The sequence below is a fragment of the Prinia subflava genome, chromosome 3, assembly GCF_021018805.1.
Source record: "Prinia subflava isolate CZ2003 ecotype Zambia chromosome 3, Cam_Psub_1.2, whole genome shotgun sequence".
NCBI classification, from domain to species: Eukaryota; Metazoa; Chordata; class Aves; order Passeriformes; family Cisticolidae; genus Prinia; species Prinia subflava.
This window is the reverse complement of record NC_086249.1, coordinates 91,380,019-91,397,119: the sequence shown is the minus strand read 5'-3', so window position 1 is coordinate 91,397,119 and position 17,101 is coordinate 91,380,019. Positions and strand designations below refer to the sequence as shown.

At 42.9% G+C, this 17,101-nt stretch overlaps 1 protein-coding gene across 1 annotated transcript in view; it reads right to left on the bottom strand.

Moving 5' to 3' along the window:
* Positions 1-17,101, bottom strand: part of NHS (NHS actin remodeling regulator) — a 243,610-nt gene that overhangs the window by 190,070 nt on the left and 36,439 nt on the right. The gene's annotated exons all lie outside the window — the stretch shown is intronic.

The window sequence follows — 17,101 nt, the reverse complement described above, 5'->3', positions numbered from 1 at the left end:
CTTAAGGTTTGTAATCAAAATCCTGTGGTTCCAATTAGGAAAGAAAAGATGCCTGGACAACATGCTATTACCAGCTTTTTGGCAGGAAAAGCCATTTTCAACAACCAGGCTGCCTCTCCTGCACTCAAGTATTTGTTTTTACATTCAAGCCTTCCCAGACTCGACAGCTCTTGGAACACCCACACTTGTACAGGGCAAAGTCCGTATCAGATAGATCATCAAGCAGAATAAAGTGTTATTACTTTCCCAAAGCTGCTATTCAGTCACACCCCTTACATTATTTCTGTGAAAATGAGGGAGTGATTTCAATTATGGAAGTATGGAAATTTCAATTATTTGAGTATGGATAAAAAGAGACTGAAAAGAGGAGATGAGCTGTTGGGGTTTTTTTAGCCTTCAAGGCTGAAGTTTATAGTAAAGCTCCTCAGAATAACAGAAAACACCTTCCTTTCGATGGTGCTTTCCAGCTGTCAGTCTTTGGAACTTGTCTGGGAGCACCCCAGTGCTGTGCAAGTTGCTGAGTGTTGGAGGTGTTTGGCTAGACTGGAGGAGGAACAAGAGAAGGAAAGGATGTTCACTAAGACTAGCATTGCCTAGAGAGAACTTTCTCTAGAGGGGCTCCTAACATCAGACTCCTGCTCTGCATCAGCCACAGGAAGACCTCCTCTCTCTGTCTCGTTTTCCTTCTTTCTGTGTCTTTGTCTTCAGTGACTTGAGTCTCTTGGGAAAGCTCCCTTTATAGCTTTACTCTTCCACACAGTCTCAGCCCAGTGCAGAACTGCATGTGTTCAGCAGAAAACGTCCTCCACATTTTTTTCCCCATGTTATTTAAAGCTCCACTTCATTATATTTACTGGTATTCTGATTTTAATAAATAATAATTGCATGCTTCTTGGAGGCTCTAGGCATCTTAATGTGTAATTAATCATAGTACCAAACCCCATGAGCCTTCAAATCATCATTAGAAAGAAAATCTTTCAGCCAAACACCTTGGTTAAAAAATGAGATCCTTTCCCTTAATTGGTCTAGGAAGCACACGCACAGCTCTCTTAAATAGATGTCTTTTACACACTACCCACAGATCTGGGCTCAGACCAAACCAGGGAAATAGATTCCTGAGATGCACAGTGCCCATACAGGCACATCCAACCAGCACCCCTCTTCCTCTGCAGCACAGTGTGTCAGGTTGGAATGACCATGGAGAGAAGGAAGAGGGAAAGAAAAAAAAGGGAATATCCCTTCTCCTCAAGTAATGTAAGAAGAAATATGTAAAGTGATATTTCAGGGATGAAACACTACAACATGGACTTGGGCAATTTCACAAAGTTGCCGTTAAATGACAAGCACTCCTCTTCTTTAAAAGGTATAAGTGTAGGGCTTCAGAGGTGATTTAGCTCTTTTTCCACCCAACACCTCCTTAAAGCTGGAAAGTTAATCTAATTTCCTTTACAGTAGACATCAGCCTTGACGACAGCTGGACAGTCAGCACCTAGGCCTAACAAACAACAGCAGAAGGTTACTTCTGGTCTACACAATTACATTAATCATAATCTAACCTAAATGAGCATGGCCACAGGCAGAGGGTTTTATCTTGCCTGGACAGAGCTCCAGGTTAGCCCTGTCCCTGAGTTCTGTGTTCGCTCAGGACTCGTAGATCATGGGGGAGTTTGACCCTCCCTGCCAGCCTCATGAAGCAGTGAGCAAGCACAGCTCTCTGGGAGCAGCAGCACAATGTTTCCAAAGGCCTCGGGGCCAGTGGTCAGGCCAACTCACTGCACCTCCTGGATGCACTCAGCCACAGCCATGGGCGGGTCTCCCCAGCACAGATGGGGTGCAAAGCTCCCCTCTTCCCAGTTTGTAACTTCCAGCTCACTTCATTCACCTGTGGTGCTTGCTGTTGGCACAGCCCCATTACAGGGCTAACCCCTGTGCAATACTAACAAGTAAAAGTAGAGAGCTTAAAAGACAGCTTATTTCCTTCTAATTATTTACATTCCCCTTCAGTTTTCACATCTTCTACACAACGAAGGAAGGTCTAATATGTAAACGGATTACTGGCGGGGCAGAATGAGCAAATAGCTAACTTATTTGTTTTAGATGGAGTAATACAATAAAAAGCGTGCCTCCTACTGTATTGTGCCCATGAACTTTATCCTTCTGAATAACACACAGTGTCCAAGAAAAATTTCCTGCTCTGAGAGTCTACAACCTGGGACTGGAGCCCAAAGACTCCCAAGAAGCTCCAGCAGATGGTAAACAGCTGCATGTCCTGAGGGAATGGCTAACCTGGCAGTGGTTTCCCATATACTAAATCCTCATTGCTTTAACAAGGTTGCCTGGAAGTGGCTTGAACAGAAGTAAAGGGAATGCTGCTCTGATCAAGTGACTCAGAAAGAGAGAGGGAGGTCTTAAGATACTCTCTGGAAAGGATTTCAAAGCTGAGCATATTGTTCCAGGAAATGTTTACAGACTGGAAAAGAGGAAGTTTTGACTTTCATTGGCTTATTCTGTTGCAACACAGCATGCTTACCAAAAATACACAAAGAGAGGGAGAAGAAAAGCTCCCTTCTGAAGAAGAGCTGGGCAGGAGGCAAAAGGAGTGCAGCTCTGCCCTCTTTACAGTGCCAGCCAACAGCAGAAAATGAACTCCATCCTGGCTCCACAAGGCACACTCATACCTCAGCCCCACAAACATAACAAAAAGGAACAAATGCCAGAGTAAACCAAAGAGCTCAGAGCATGAGGGGTATAATCTCACTATAGTTTTTAGGGACATACCTCTCATATACTACTCACAGATGCCAAAGAAGACAGTGCTCCTCCCTGTAGATGTTAGCAATGTCTGGGAGATGAAGCAGTTACAGAGAGACTATATTTAGGGTTGTGGTGGGTGTGGGTGTTTTTTTGTTTTTATACATTGAACAAGTTGACAACAACCAACAGAAAAACAGGACTTCATTGGATGCTCCTGTGGAAGGGCTTAAGGAAATCATGTCACATTTTAGGTCAGCGGCTCCTAATTTTTTACAGCTCAGACTCCTTTGATAAAATGTACCTTCCTATTTAGTCCTTCAGTTACTACACTGTCCTGAGCCAGTGTAATTTCATTCCTCTAATCCACTTGGGATGTCTCCTCTCACCCCCTACCAAGAGACTGCAAGATCCTCCTTTTGCTGCCACTGTTTTTTTGGCAGCAGCGTAAGCCCAGAGGAAGAGCTCCTGCTCCTCTCTACCCCTGCAGAGGGGCCAGGTGACAGGGCTGTGAGACAACCACACTTCAGCTGCTCCCCACCCTGGCTGAGCTGCTGACTCTCCAAAGAAGTGTTGTCCTTCCAGCAGAAAGAGCTCTGGAGGAACTGTGTGAGAACAGCCCATGAGAAAGTAAGGGCTAAAACAACAACAAGTACAGGCCCTTCAAACTTCACTGCACCCCCATTCTGAAGCCTCAGAGCATCTCCTCTTTTTCTCCCCACTCTATAAACCTGACTCCAAAAAGGGCATGAATACTTTCAAATGGGCCCCAGAGCCTGCTGGAAGAACAATGAAAACAACGGGTCATCACAGGCCGTGACAGCAGTGATCAATCCAATACCCATCAAAGGTGAAATGATTTTCATTTGGACTGACAAAAAGACAAGGAGCCTGATCTAAAAGGAGTGAGAGAAAATTTGGCAAGAAGGTAAGCATTTCACTCCTGGAGATGTGTGCTGGAAGATGACAGGACATGGAGAAATCATCCTCTTCATCCTTAGCTCTTTTTGCAAACCATATATATCCATTTTCTTCAACTGCAGAAAGCCTAATGAGGGGGGGACAAACAAACCAACCACTAAGGTTATTTTGTTCTGAAGCCATTTTTAAAAGAAACAGAAATCCTTCAGTTGTCAATAACCTGTGGTCCTCTGAGTGGACTAGCTTTTGCTTGAGAAATGAAGGGTCCCTGCAGTTTGGTGACTTAGATATTTTGAAATCCTAACCTATTTGACAAGATATTAGTCAAAAAGCAGCCAGAATGGGTGAATTAATAGGACCCATATGTAACTGCCTAATAGTAACCGCTTGCTTAATACTGTGTAGCTAAATGGTATAATAAAAGAATTAGCCAGTGATATCCACTTAGGAAATATGATCCAATCGATACTCTGATTTCTTTTTAAGTGCTGAACTGGTTTTGACACATATAAAAATGTGGTTTCAATCAGACCAAACTGCACCACAAAAAAGCCTTATAAAGAAGCCCAGACCTGTGGTCTTTAAACAATGCACTGAAGTAAAGAACTTTCACAATGGGATTGACACTGGGAGCACGAGGGGAAGAAATAAGTGGTCCCTCAGTCATTATTACCAGCCATAAGATCACACAGACCTTTCATCTTATATTATCAATCTCCCTTCGTGCCGGATGTACAGTAAAATATGTAGTGTCAGGCAGAGCTGTAACAGAGGAACAGTAAATTCCCTTGCTTTTCTCCTCCTGACTGCCCTCATTTACATTAGCTTCTCAGCAAACAGTAATAGCTAATGGAGCAAGACTGTTGCCGTCCTGGTTCAGTGACACTGGCTAACTGGGAACACTAAAAGGATGTTCAGAAACACAGACAAAAATGACAGCAACTGACTCAGGGAAAAAAAACCCAACTAAACACGAAATAAGAAAATAACCCCCTCAGACTAAAATGTTCCCCACACCAAGGCTCACTACAGTGTAATATTTTTATGAATAAAACCCACTGGTCACAGCTGATCTGAGTTTTCTGTATGTCCAAACAGGAGCTGAATGAAGTTTCCCCCTGGCAATGGTCTCAATCTAAGCCCTCAACACATCAAGCACTGTTATTGTCTTGGCTCCAGCAAGACACAGTGCCTGAACAATGTCCCACCTGCAGTTTTAAGATAGTGTTTCATTAAACTGAATTATCTTTGTGCAAAATGTACAGATTAACTCCCTGGCTAGCTCATATTCATAAGTACACACAAGCACCAACGAAGCCAGACATGTTTGATCCCATGCAGAGTTCAATGGCAAAGCTAATTGAGCCCTCACAGACCAACTGAGAGTAACACATCTCCTGTGCATAGAAAGTCAGAGGGAAAGAGCCAGGAAGAGCACACTGAGCAGTGTGTAGGGAGTGCCTGTGTGTCCATCCCCATATCTGTATGCCTACCCTCTGACTGTGCTGGCAGGTGACAGAGAAAGATGGCTATGAACTCTGCATGCATATGAAGAGCTTAAAAATCATAAGGGCTATGGCAGCCCATAGCAAACAGGGACACTTCAGTTTTAGAGCTGAATGTATCACAAGAACCTCAAGAAATAGGCTGCCACTCTTCCTCAAACAGGTTAGTACTTGTTTTACAGCTTGTAGCATTGCTGCTGTTCCCCCTGGAGCTGCCCCAATGGGTGCTGAGCCCACACCTGCAGCCCTTGAGGGAGGCCAGCCCTATGCCGTCCTCAGGGCACAGCTGCAGTGCATTCCCTGCCTGGTCACATGCGTGCTTCCACAAGATTTGTGCTAGCTGGGCTTGCATCCTCGCAGGGCTCTGGCTGCAGCAGCACGGTGCTGCAGGGAAGCTGCAGTACATGGCAGCCTCTGCAGGCTGCAAAACTGGGGCAGGGGCAGGGGCAGGCAGACAGCTCTCGACACCAGCATGGCTAAGGACTTGGCTGCATTTCAGTAGAGCCCCAGCAGGCTCTACAGGGCAAAGGTGGTGTGGTCCTTCTCCTCCATTCAAGTTACAAAATTAAGAAGCAAGCACTCAAGTTACTTAGCCTACCAAACATTAACTTTCCCAAACCTTGTCAGGATCTGAAAGAGATTTGTTAAAAAAAAAATAACAAGTTGCTGCTTTTTAAAAGCTGTGATTTTTTTTTATCAAAGGTCACATGGTTTTAAGAGTCAAAGAACTGTTCTCCTGGTTGGGAAAACTGGCTTCACAGCTGACTGAGAATGGATAGACATGAGTAGGTTTCTTTGCTTTCTGAAACAAATATTCATTCCCACATATCTGAGTCAAACATTAACAGTAATGTCTTACTCCAGGAGTCCATAACAGCATGAAAGGTGAACGTGCAGATTTAGAGCAGTCAGCTTTTAGAAAAAGACAAATAAGGCTGATGCCAGCAATATCTCAGGGAGGGCTTCATCCCCTTGTACAAAAGAAGCTCATGTAACCCAGCTTTGCTCTATCTAGGAGTAAAGAACAATTTATTTGTTGCTTTCATCTGTTTCTTTAGTTTTGTTATTCTTAATTCATGGTCTCACTGGCCATGTCAAGATGACAAGCTGTTCTGAAAAGAAGGACACCATGCCAGTTAGGATAACAAAGCTTTCACCAGAGAAGGGACGATGAAAAAATCAGCAGTCCAAATCAAGTCTCCACTCTTCAGGGAAAAAAAAAATAAAAGAGGCAGTAAACTCAATATTTCAAGCAATTTTTGTCCTACCAATTACATGTTTCCTCCATGTTCATGAATTGCCTGACACAAATCTGCAGAATCTCCACAGCTCACATGGGAGGAAAAGAGGAGGCTGAGGCACATTCCCCTCCTCTGCAGGTACAATCTCATACAAGGGGTGAGAGGAAAGATTCTGCAGCTGGAGGTGCCACATGAGGCTGAGCACACTGCACCTTGTCAACTTCACAGAGCAAAGCCAACATATTAATAGCTACAGAAAAAAAAAAAACAAACCCCAGTCAAATGTTTGCCAAAGCTCTTGTAAGAATAAGGACCTGTTCCAAAAAAGTTATTCCACAACTAGTTCATCTTAGGAGCAGACAGATAATCTGGTGAACTGCAAGGTCAATCCCTCTGTTTCTGGGGATGGAGTTACTAAAGCTTCTGAAATGGCCCACTGGTGAATAGACACTGATGTTAACCCTGTAACAGCACAACAGCAATAAAAATAGAGAACCACTATGCACCAAGGAATATGAAAGGGTGAAGAGCCGATGGATTTATTCATATTTATTTTGAAGTAAGCTAAAAGCAAATGTAAATTTCAAACACTGCCTCTCAGCTCCATCTCATCACTTTTATCCTTACTCATTACAAAAATCCAAATATAGTGTACTGATCTTAGGAGCTGCATTTGCAATTCGCTGGTCACTGCATTAAGATCCCAAGTGCTAGCAGAACTCAGGCATGTTTTTATTTAATTTACACATTTCAGTCATAGATTAAGGCCTAGAAGAGAGATTTTCTTTTTTGTACAGTGGACCACAAAAATATAGGGGAACATCTTCCCCTCTGCTCAAGAGAGTGCAATATATTGCCATAAAATCTTGCAACAGTTTCCTTGAGAAAAGGCAAGCTATACATGCCTGGTACATATTTAAACACTTGTTGACATGACTCAGCCCTTGAACAGTAGTCTTCCTGTGGATACACCTGCTTATGGGAGTGTCCCTCTCCCATTGTCTTCAGCCACCTGTCATTCTGTTGCAGATACCAGACACTCTTCTCTGTCATTCCTGCTGCATCCTAAAAGGCAAGGATCTCCCTCAATTGCTTCAGGCAAAGATCAGCTGGGTTAGTTTAAATAACTTGGTGGTTCAAGCTAAGCCAGTCCCTCTGGGTTTTAATTCTTCTAAGACCTGTTCTATCCAAAGTTTCCATAATAGTTTTACTACTTCAGCTGGGGTTGTGATGTTTTACCTGTAAAATTAAAGAGGTACCTACAGAAGTACTTACACTGATAAAAATATTTCACAACACAGTGGTTCATTTCTCCTTTGTGCTGCGAATACCTGCAGCAGAGGAAACACCTTTGCACTGCCACTAGAACACCCAAGAACATCCCAGGTAAACGTCATGAGGTTCAACAAGGTCAAGTGGTAGGTGCTGCACCTGGGTCAGGGCAGACCCCTGTATCAATCAGAGGCTGGGGGATGGACAGATTGAGGGCAGCCCTGCTCAGAAGACTTAGGGGTGCTGATGTAGGAGAGGCTGGACAAGATCCAGCAATGTGCTCTTGAAGCCCAGAGAGCCAAACATGTCCTGGGCTGCATCCAAAGCAGCGTGGTCAGCAGGTCAAGAGAGGGGGTTCTGCCCCTCCACTCTGGTGAGACCCCTCCTGGAGAGCTGCAAGCAGCTCTGGGGTCCTCAACACAGGGTCCTCCATTTCACTGGAGGCTTTGTAGTCATCACTAGGGACTTGGAAAGTGAGGTTATGCATCCCAAGCTGTCCAGCCTGGCTTTTAGATTTTATAGTTTTTAATTTAGATTCTCTTGATTAATCCTTCCATCTTTCTGTCCTGCTGTTCTGGAAACTGTAATATATCATGGGCAGAAAACAGAACTGAGGGGGAGGGCAGGAAGGGAAAAAGAACAACAAAACTACAAAAGTGAACAGGTCAGCCAAAGCACGCAACAAGAAGAAGAATACAAAATGTCAGCAGTAAAAGTAAAGACTGAAGGGACTGGCAGGGCAGCAAAGGCAGCAGTGGGATATAGGGTTTTCCACAGAAGATAATCCTTAAAATAACAAATCATCTCAGGGCATTGTCATAAAATACTCCCCATACAGAGAGTAACTCAATCCTCCAAACATGGGTGGAGAATGACCTCTTCACTCAAGCTACAGCTATAGTCACCCCCTAAGCTTTCCACAAAGGGCAGAAAGGAAGACAGAAGTGACTGGGCCAAATACTGGCAACGAGTTGTAACTCCACCCTGCCATTTAGCTATTGGCAAGGAAGTAAATTTTTACCAGAACTTTTCATACATCTGTAATATTCCAAAAAGGAAAAAAAAAATTTAAATTTAATACTGATACTTACTCAATCTGACACCCCTCAAAAACACCCAATAATCACATCTGGCAACTTTATTAATTGCATTTAGTAGTTTTCTTACAACCCAAACTCCTGATGTCAGGTAATTGACTGAAAGCTAAGATTACCATTTTAGTGAGAGGAAATGAAAAAAAAATAATAATTAAACATTATTGTGGAGAAGCATCTATAGATGAGCAAAAGTTTTAAAATAGAGAAAAGTTTAAAAGAAACCAAAAGTATTATTATGTTCAAAATTTAGTGGGCTTTTTTTTGTTTTAATAAACATCATTGTTCTAAGACTAGATTTTGACTATCTGTATGTTGCAACTCACTTCAAATCAACTAATAAGGTCTGACGCAACGACTCTGCTTCTCTGCAATTTTTGACTACTTGTCATTTCAGAACAACCTACACCAATCTTCACTCTCAGTATTTGGAGCCTCTGAACTAAAAGGAAACAGTGAGAACGTACACTCTGTCCACCATCTCTCCTTACTGACTCTTGGACGAGGCACCACTCTGAAACAAACATTTTCTGCGAACAGTCCAAAGAAGAGAAATGAGAAAGGTGGGATGTGTAAAAAATTATCTGAGAGTACAGAGAGCTGGCATTGTCTAGTCTGAGGAAAAAGAGGGGATGTAGTACAACAGTCTTCAAATTCATGAAGTCTGTCACACAGAAAAGGCAATTTTCTATATCCATGATGAACAGAGAAGTAACCAGCTTACATCACAGAGAATACAATTCCAGTTGTGTAGCTGGGGACACTTTCTAATGATAAAAATAGCAAAGCCCTGGAACATGCTGACCATGAAGACTTCAATATCAGAGGCTTTTCAACATAGGTTAAACAAACACCTTTTGAGAATGACATTGGTACAGTTGATCCGCCTGAGGGTAAAGAGATGGACTGCATGATCCTCCAAGGTCCCTTCCAGCCTCAGCTGCCTGTGACTGCATGAATTCTAGCAGATGGACTTGATGATCTTGAATGTCTTTTTCAAGATAAATGATTCTATGTTTGTATAAGTTGTTTATTAAACTAAAAATATTTGCACTTTAAAAATGCTCTGCCATATAATATGAAATAACCTCTGAAAACAAGCTAGTTTGTGGGAGAAATAGCCTTTGAAAATAATTTCTCTTCATTAAAAAAGGAGGAATTTTCTGATTTCCTTCTTCATTGTAGCAACAGTATTTACTCATTTGTCTCACTCCTGTAGCAAAGTAAAAGGCCTACAGATCAATCCTTTTAATGAAAACAAAAGCTTAAAGCAACTACTCTCTCCTGTCCTAATATTCTGGCTGGTTTTCAGATCACTTGTGGGCATCTTACCTGCTCTCTCCTCAGATTATCTCTGTCCTACAAGATAACTGTTCCCCTTAGTTTCATTTTCAGCCCTCTGCTACACTGTGATAGCAAATGTTGTCCCAATTGCATTTGTAGCTGACCTTCCCCCCACCTGAGGATTGATGATGCATCTGCCTAAAACACTCTCTCTTGATTTTGCCTGCATTGCTGTAGAAGAATAAAATCAAGACAGATCATCCAGGCAGTGGTAAATGAGATTTCAGAATGGAAATATGTCATGAACTCATCCCAATTCTAAGAAGACGGTCAGGAAATGCTGGAATACTCAAGCCCAGACAGTGATCTGCAACTGTGACTCTGTCAAGTACATGGAAGCATTTGTCAACAGTAATATGAACTGATGGCATGTTGTAGCAAAACCCATCAAAGGTGGACAAGTCTCCCTTTAAAGGATTACCTCTGTCATCCCCAAAACCTGACAAATGAATATGAAAACTTCTCTCAGTCACAAATTCAGCCCATCTCTGAAACATCACAGGGATTGTACCAAAATTGTTCTCTCTCTTCACTGAGTAAGAAATGGAGGGCTCAGTGAATTCTCTCCATAGCACATTGGTAGAGGCAAGTTTTCTCTCCAAAAGTGTCAACTTTCTTTTAAACACATTTGTGATGAGCAATAACAGAGAGGATGCTACTTAACAATGTGTCAGGCCCAGCTCTACCCTCCCAGGAGAAGTTCTCAGGGAGATGGCAATCAACAAGATTGCCATCCAAATGTGGGTGGCACAGAGGGCCAAGGGACAAAAAAAAGAATGGACATTAGGAGAAAAATAGTTTAAGAAAAGTAAGATGAGAGGACAAGGAGCAAAATGGTAAAGCTGTTGTGTTCAGCACCAGAGATGTAAAATGGTAAATGCCGAATGAACTTTGCAAGTTCATAACATATCTTAGTCTGGGAGCAAATAATTTGAAAGAGAGTAATTAGGGGTTATTAAAATATGGTGTGATGCACAAGGGATTATAAATGCAAGAGACCTTCTAGGCATCCACATTACCTCCCAACCAGTCAGGAATATTTTGCACCATTCATTAGTAATATGTTGCATTTACGAAAAAAGAAAAATGCTTCAAATACATTATTTTTATTGTAGGGCTCCTGAATAGCTAGGATCACAGGGGAAAGAGTGAAGAGATTTAAATAAATTAAGTGAGCAGAAACTATTTTAGTGGTTTCTAATCGCTCTTAAAGACTTCTGCATCTACTGTAATGAGCACATCTGACACTCAGGTACATTTTGGACAGTTGCCCTCTTGAGGGAATATTGAAACAACTAGTTCTGAAACAGCTCTATTGTGTCAAAAGCATCTCACTGACCAGAAAACCATAATGTTTTCAAAGAAATCTCTGTGTTCTTGGGTTGCTGAAGCATGCACTTACAGTCTTCTGAGCAGGACATGCCCCTTTTGGTTCCAATAGCTTTGCAGAACCCAGAGGAAGGTCTCAGGCCTTTCATTTACATTGTTGTAGCTTTTTGACTACAATACATAGAATCATAGAACTGGTTAGTTTGGAAAATACCTTTAAAAACACTGTGTCCAACTGTTACCCCATGTTGTGGTTTAGGAATGGTACTCCCCAATTCAGTGTTCCCACTGAGACTCTCCAAGCCAAGTGCTGCTCACGGGTGGCTGGAGAGGAGAAATGGAGGCACCAGTTGAGATAATAACAATTTACTGTAAATGGCAAAAAGATAAGAAAACAAAGAGTATCAGCAAGAATATTAATAACAAAAGTGTACAAAAGAGTGCCACAGAATAACCCCCAGGTCCTGGCCGTGCCACCTCCTCGCTACTGCAAAAATTAATCCTGTCCAGGCCAGAACCAGGACAACCCAGCACTGCCAAATCCACAAATCCACCACTAGTCCATGTCTCTAAGTGCCACAACTACATGTCTTTCAAATGCCTCCAGGGATGGTGACTCAACCATTTCCCTGGACAGCTTATTCCAATGTTTGACAACTCTTTCCATAAACAAATTTTTCCTAATGTCCAATCTGAACTTCCCTTGGCACAACCGGAGGCCATTTCCTCTTGTCTCCATTCTTGTCACCAACCCCCAGCTGGCTAGAACCTCCTTTCAGGCTACTGTAGAGAGTGATCAGGTTTCCCCTGAGACTTTTTTCTCCAGGATAAAGCACGCCAGCTCCTTCACCTGCTCCACATAAGACTGTTCTCCGCATCAGCCTTGTTCTCCAGACCCTTCACCAGCTCCACTGCCCTTCCCCAGACGTGCTCCAGCACCTCAATGTCCTTCTTGTAGTGAGGAACTGAAAACTGAGCACAGGATTTGAGGTGCAGCATCACCAGTGCTGAGTACAGGCGGACAATCACTGCCCTGCTCCTGCTGGCCACACTATTGCTGACACAGGCCAGGTGCCATTGGCTTCTTGGCCACCTGGGCACAGCTGCCTCATGTTCAGCTGCTGTTGATCACCATCCCCAGGTCCTTTTCTGCCAGGCAGCTTTCCAGCCATTCCTGCCTAAGACTGTAGCATTCATTGGGCTATTAATCCCCAAGTGCAGGACCTTGCCTTTATTGGACCTCACACAATTTGCCTCAACCCATCAATCCAGCCTGTCCAGATCCCTCCGCGGAACCTTCCTACCCTCCAGCAGATTAAAACAACAACAACAACAAAAACAACAACAAACTTGGTGTCATCTGCAAACTGACTCAGGATGCCCTTTATGTCCTGATCCAGATCATTGATAAAGATACTCAAGAGGACTGGCCCCAGCACTGAGCCCTGTGACTCAACCCCAACACTGGCTGTCAACCTAAGAAAGTGACTGCAAAAAAACTTTCCCAACTGATATTACCCGGTGGAAAAGCAGCTATTACAGATTATCAAGCATTAAAACCAGCATTTTAGAAATGCAGAGTTGGCCTTATTAATCTAGAGAATGGAGGTATCTGTGGGTGAAAATATCATTTCAATGAAATAACAAAAGTTTCGCTTTAGCTTTGAGTGATCTTCCATGAAGCAATTCCTCAGCATGTTTCCTCCAATGGCCAGGTAGAGCACTGGCAAAGATCACTGCTCTACCTCCTGAACAAAGACAGAATGCAGATGGGTGCTGCAGAGTTAAACTCGTAACTTCATAGACAGTTGGAGCAGACACACAGGAGGGAGAAATGCAGATTCAGGATCTCTTTTGCTGTTCTCCCATGTCCCTAGGTCTGGCTTATTAGCAGTCCCTCTGAGTTCTCTTTCTATAAAAAGTTTAAGCATTTTTCTTACTGTCCTCACAAACAATAACAAAATGCTGTAAGTTGCACAATACAGCAAAGTTAAAACAAGCTCCCTCTCTTCCTTACCCTTTCCAGCAGCTTTTCTATCTGCAGAAAGGGGCAGGGAGGTAGAGGACTGCTCCCCCTCCTTGCTCTTGTTTTGCCCTCAACCTCCCATAAGCTACTGACAAATATCAGATTGCTGGCTCAGCTGGAGCATTCACTAAACAAGAGATAAGGATTACTTACACAGGAACTCTAAACCCGTCATCAAAATGTCTATAATTGCAGGAGAAACCAGATGTCCAAAATGTGGAAGTCTCAGCTGAGTTTTGCCCACAGCCTGGGGCTTTTGCTTTCACCTCCCTCTTTTACTTGTTCAAAGAAAAGAAAGAACCCATCTTTACCTCAATTAGTGGGGGCTATTTCCTCTGGTAGTCTATGTCTCCAAGTAAGAGAGACATCAGCCAATTAACTACATAAAGACAGGTACAAAATCCCGGACTTTGAAAGGCTTTCAAAGGTGATGCCTATGGTACAAGACTTGTCTCCCTACCTACTCCTGCAGATAGGGTAAAGTAATTCATCTTTCTCCCTTTGTTCTCTTGGTTTATCTAAGGTCTGCCAAACACACATGCTTACAAGGAACTTTTCATCAGAAGCAGGGCTTTTGCCAGGATATACAAATACAAGAACAGGCATAAGCTACCTGTCTCCCAATATTGCCTCATTGCACTGTCCCTCTCTTCATGCTCTACTTTGCTTTCTTTGCACCCAACAGTGACCTAAACTGCTCAGCTATGAGATCTGGACTAGTATTTCCAGCAACTCATAAAAGCCAAAGTCAGGCAATAGCCCCTGCACTTTGATATGTCAGAAGTGCTTGATCTCAGTAGCACACCAGCCTGCCTACGAGTAACAAGGAATCATTTCTCATACACTTTCACAGAAAGGAGGATAAATGGAGGTTCACGCCTGATAAAGCAGCCATCTCAGCCTGTGATTGAGTCATGACGGCTCCTTCAACCATGATAGCATGGTATTAAGGAATTCTATTTCTATGCCCCTCTATTTTTCCTCTGCAGTTTCTTTCTATGTTTTAAGCTCTGAGTTTTATTGGGTTTTATTTCTTCAGTCATTATAAAAATTATGGATCATTTGTACCTCTTAAAATTCTCAATGACCAGTACAGTCGGTCCTGACTGATGTCGATTTTAAGCTGTTTTGCAGAAACTAAGTAAATGACAGATCATGAACAGAAAGGAGTAATTAAAGAGGACAGAGAGCCTGAAGGCTGCAAAGGTGACCACTAATCAGATGAAAACTAAATCTCTAGGTTAAAAAACATGGATGGAAGCTTGTCATGAACAGCTGGTTTATGCACAACTCAGATAAGGGGTTAACAGACCACCAGTGCTATTAGTGAATTAAATATCCATTAATTATTTCCTTAATTACTATTAATTACTGAAATTTAAATTTCATCCCAATGTATCTGAAGGAAAGATGTGATTTCTGGCCAGCATTTCACTCCTTGTGCCACTCAAAGCAGCAACAGACTGACAGAGCTGCAGTGAAGGTAAATGAAGAGCAGAAAGCCATCCAGAAACAGCCAGTGTTCTCACACTCTATTGCATGCATCCATCATATGGCAAGATAAGAAATGAAAAAGCATTTGTGATACCCTTTGTGAACAAAAATAGACATTTGAGTTTGGGTGTTACAGCTACAGTGTTCTCCTATTCTCAGCTCTTGCCTTTTTTTCCATACCACCCACAACATTCAGAACAGCTTCCAATTTCCTTTTTACCTAATGACCTAAATCTCCACAGAACCTATTTTCCCCCGGAATCCTTCCTACATCTGCCAGATTTGGCCTAGTGTCTTTGCACTATTTCATGGCCAAAAACATGATCCTGGCACTGGTAAACTACCTTAAAAGGTAGTATCTCCTCACATAAAGCACTATATGCATTTATGCAGTGCTGTATGCAGTGGGAATCCTGAGGATGACTTCCCACATTACTCCCTGCATTCCTACAGCATGCACTCTCTAGATTTCATTACAAAGAGCCCTAATCCTCACACAGTCATGCCTGAATCTGTCTGCTGCTACAGCTACGACACCAGCACGGTGATGAAGCAGCTGTATGGGGGGAGTCCTAAAAAGTGCAGCAAGCTTCTTTTCTGCTCAACATGCATTTTTGTCTCCCTCACACTTATGTTACTTGCAGAAAAGCAAATAATTCATGGTCTCAAATATATATATGTTAATTTTGCTGTTAATGTTATTATTAATGTTTAATTAGTCTTTGCTCTGAAGATGAAAAACAGTGAAGCACATAAGTTAGGCTCCTGCAATTACTGTGATTGCGCTCACAAAACCAGCTAATTGCACTTGCAAATTACAACTTAGCTATTTGCACATGTACTTCTGCAGTCTGCCGGCACCACCATGATAATTGTGGAGAGAGCCTGGAAAAAATAGGATGAATTATAGTAATTCTGTGGACAGTTATTGGGGCTTTGTTTCCCTTCACACACACTGGGATTTTCTGATTCTGTTGGCATGGCACGAGGGTTTTCAGATGATCACATCCCGTGATGCATGTGAGACCTGGAGCTGTTCCAGGGGCTGTGGGTCCCAGGAGGTCTTGCTGTGGTGTCCCTCAGCCAAAATAAGCAAAGAGGTCTCCAGGTGAGGTTGAGACATGAGCCTTCTCTCCCCACTGTGTCAACCCTAAGGAGACTCACTTCTCCCCCCCAGAAGTGAAGTCCAGCAGGCTCATCTCCTCCACCACACCAATGAAAGGCTGCTGGCCCTGAACCTCTGCTTTCAGTGTTACACTGTTTGTTAGCACTAGGGTGGCTCAAAAGTTGTGTGTGGGGTGAATGAGCTTGTTGAAGCACAAAATAAAGCTCCCAGGCATGACTTCCGCAGAGCTCATATCCTGGGCTAAATGACTGTTGTAAGATGGTCTTCATGCTTTTCAACCCCAGACAGCACACTCAGACACTCCACCATGTCCTTTAGGAAGGTGGTGACACCAAGGTAGCTTTGCCCTTTTACCTCTTTGATCTCACCACACCCTCAGGGGGAACAGAGCATTTATACAGTGCAGGGTTAGCACACCTCATTGCTCAGAACTCCCTGGTGTCTCCATAGGGCAACACTTAAACCCTTCACAGCAATGCAGAAAGGACTGGACTCATCAGCCACCTGAAGCAGCAATGGAGAGAGTCTGCAGTGTTTCTGTGGCACAACTCATTCATATTTGACCACCCATTTGACAGGGCATTATCAAAAGTGTCAACTTGTCAAGGTTGTTAATTTTTGTTGATGATTCCTTATGAAATGCACATTATCTGGGTGTCTGAAGGTAGCAGGAACAAAGGAGTTGATCAAACCCCTTTTTCTGGGGAGAGGATTTCAATATGCTTGTTTTGCAGCAGGCATGTTCTTTAACAGCAGCAGGGCCTTTGAATCATTTCCCCTCCCCCTTACAAAATTAAACATTTGCTTGTTTTTCTAATCTTGCTATAGACAGCCTCCATGGGTCACACACAGAATTGAGGACACGATATTAAAATCAATCTGTCCCACGTACTCATTTAAATAAAGGGGAAAAAACAAAGCCACAGAACAGAACTGCAGGACTGGAATAAAAACCAATAAAGTGCCCCCTCTCTAATTTCTCGGAAGGTCTTTCTAGA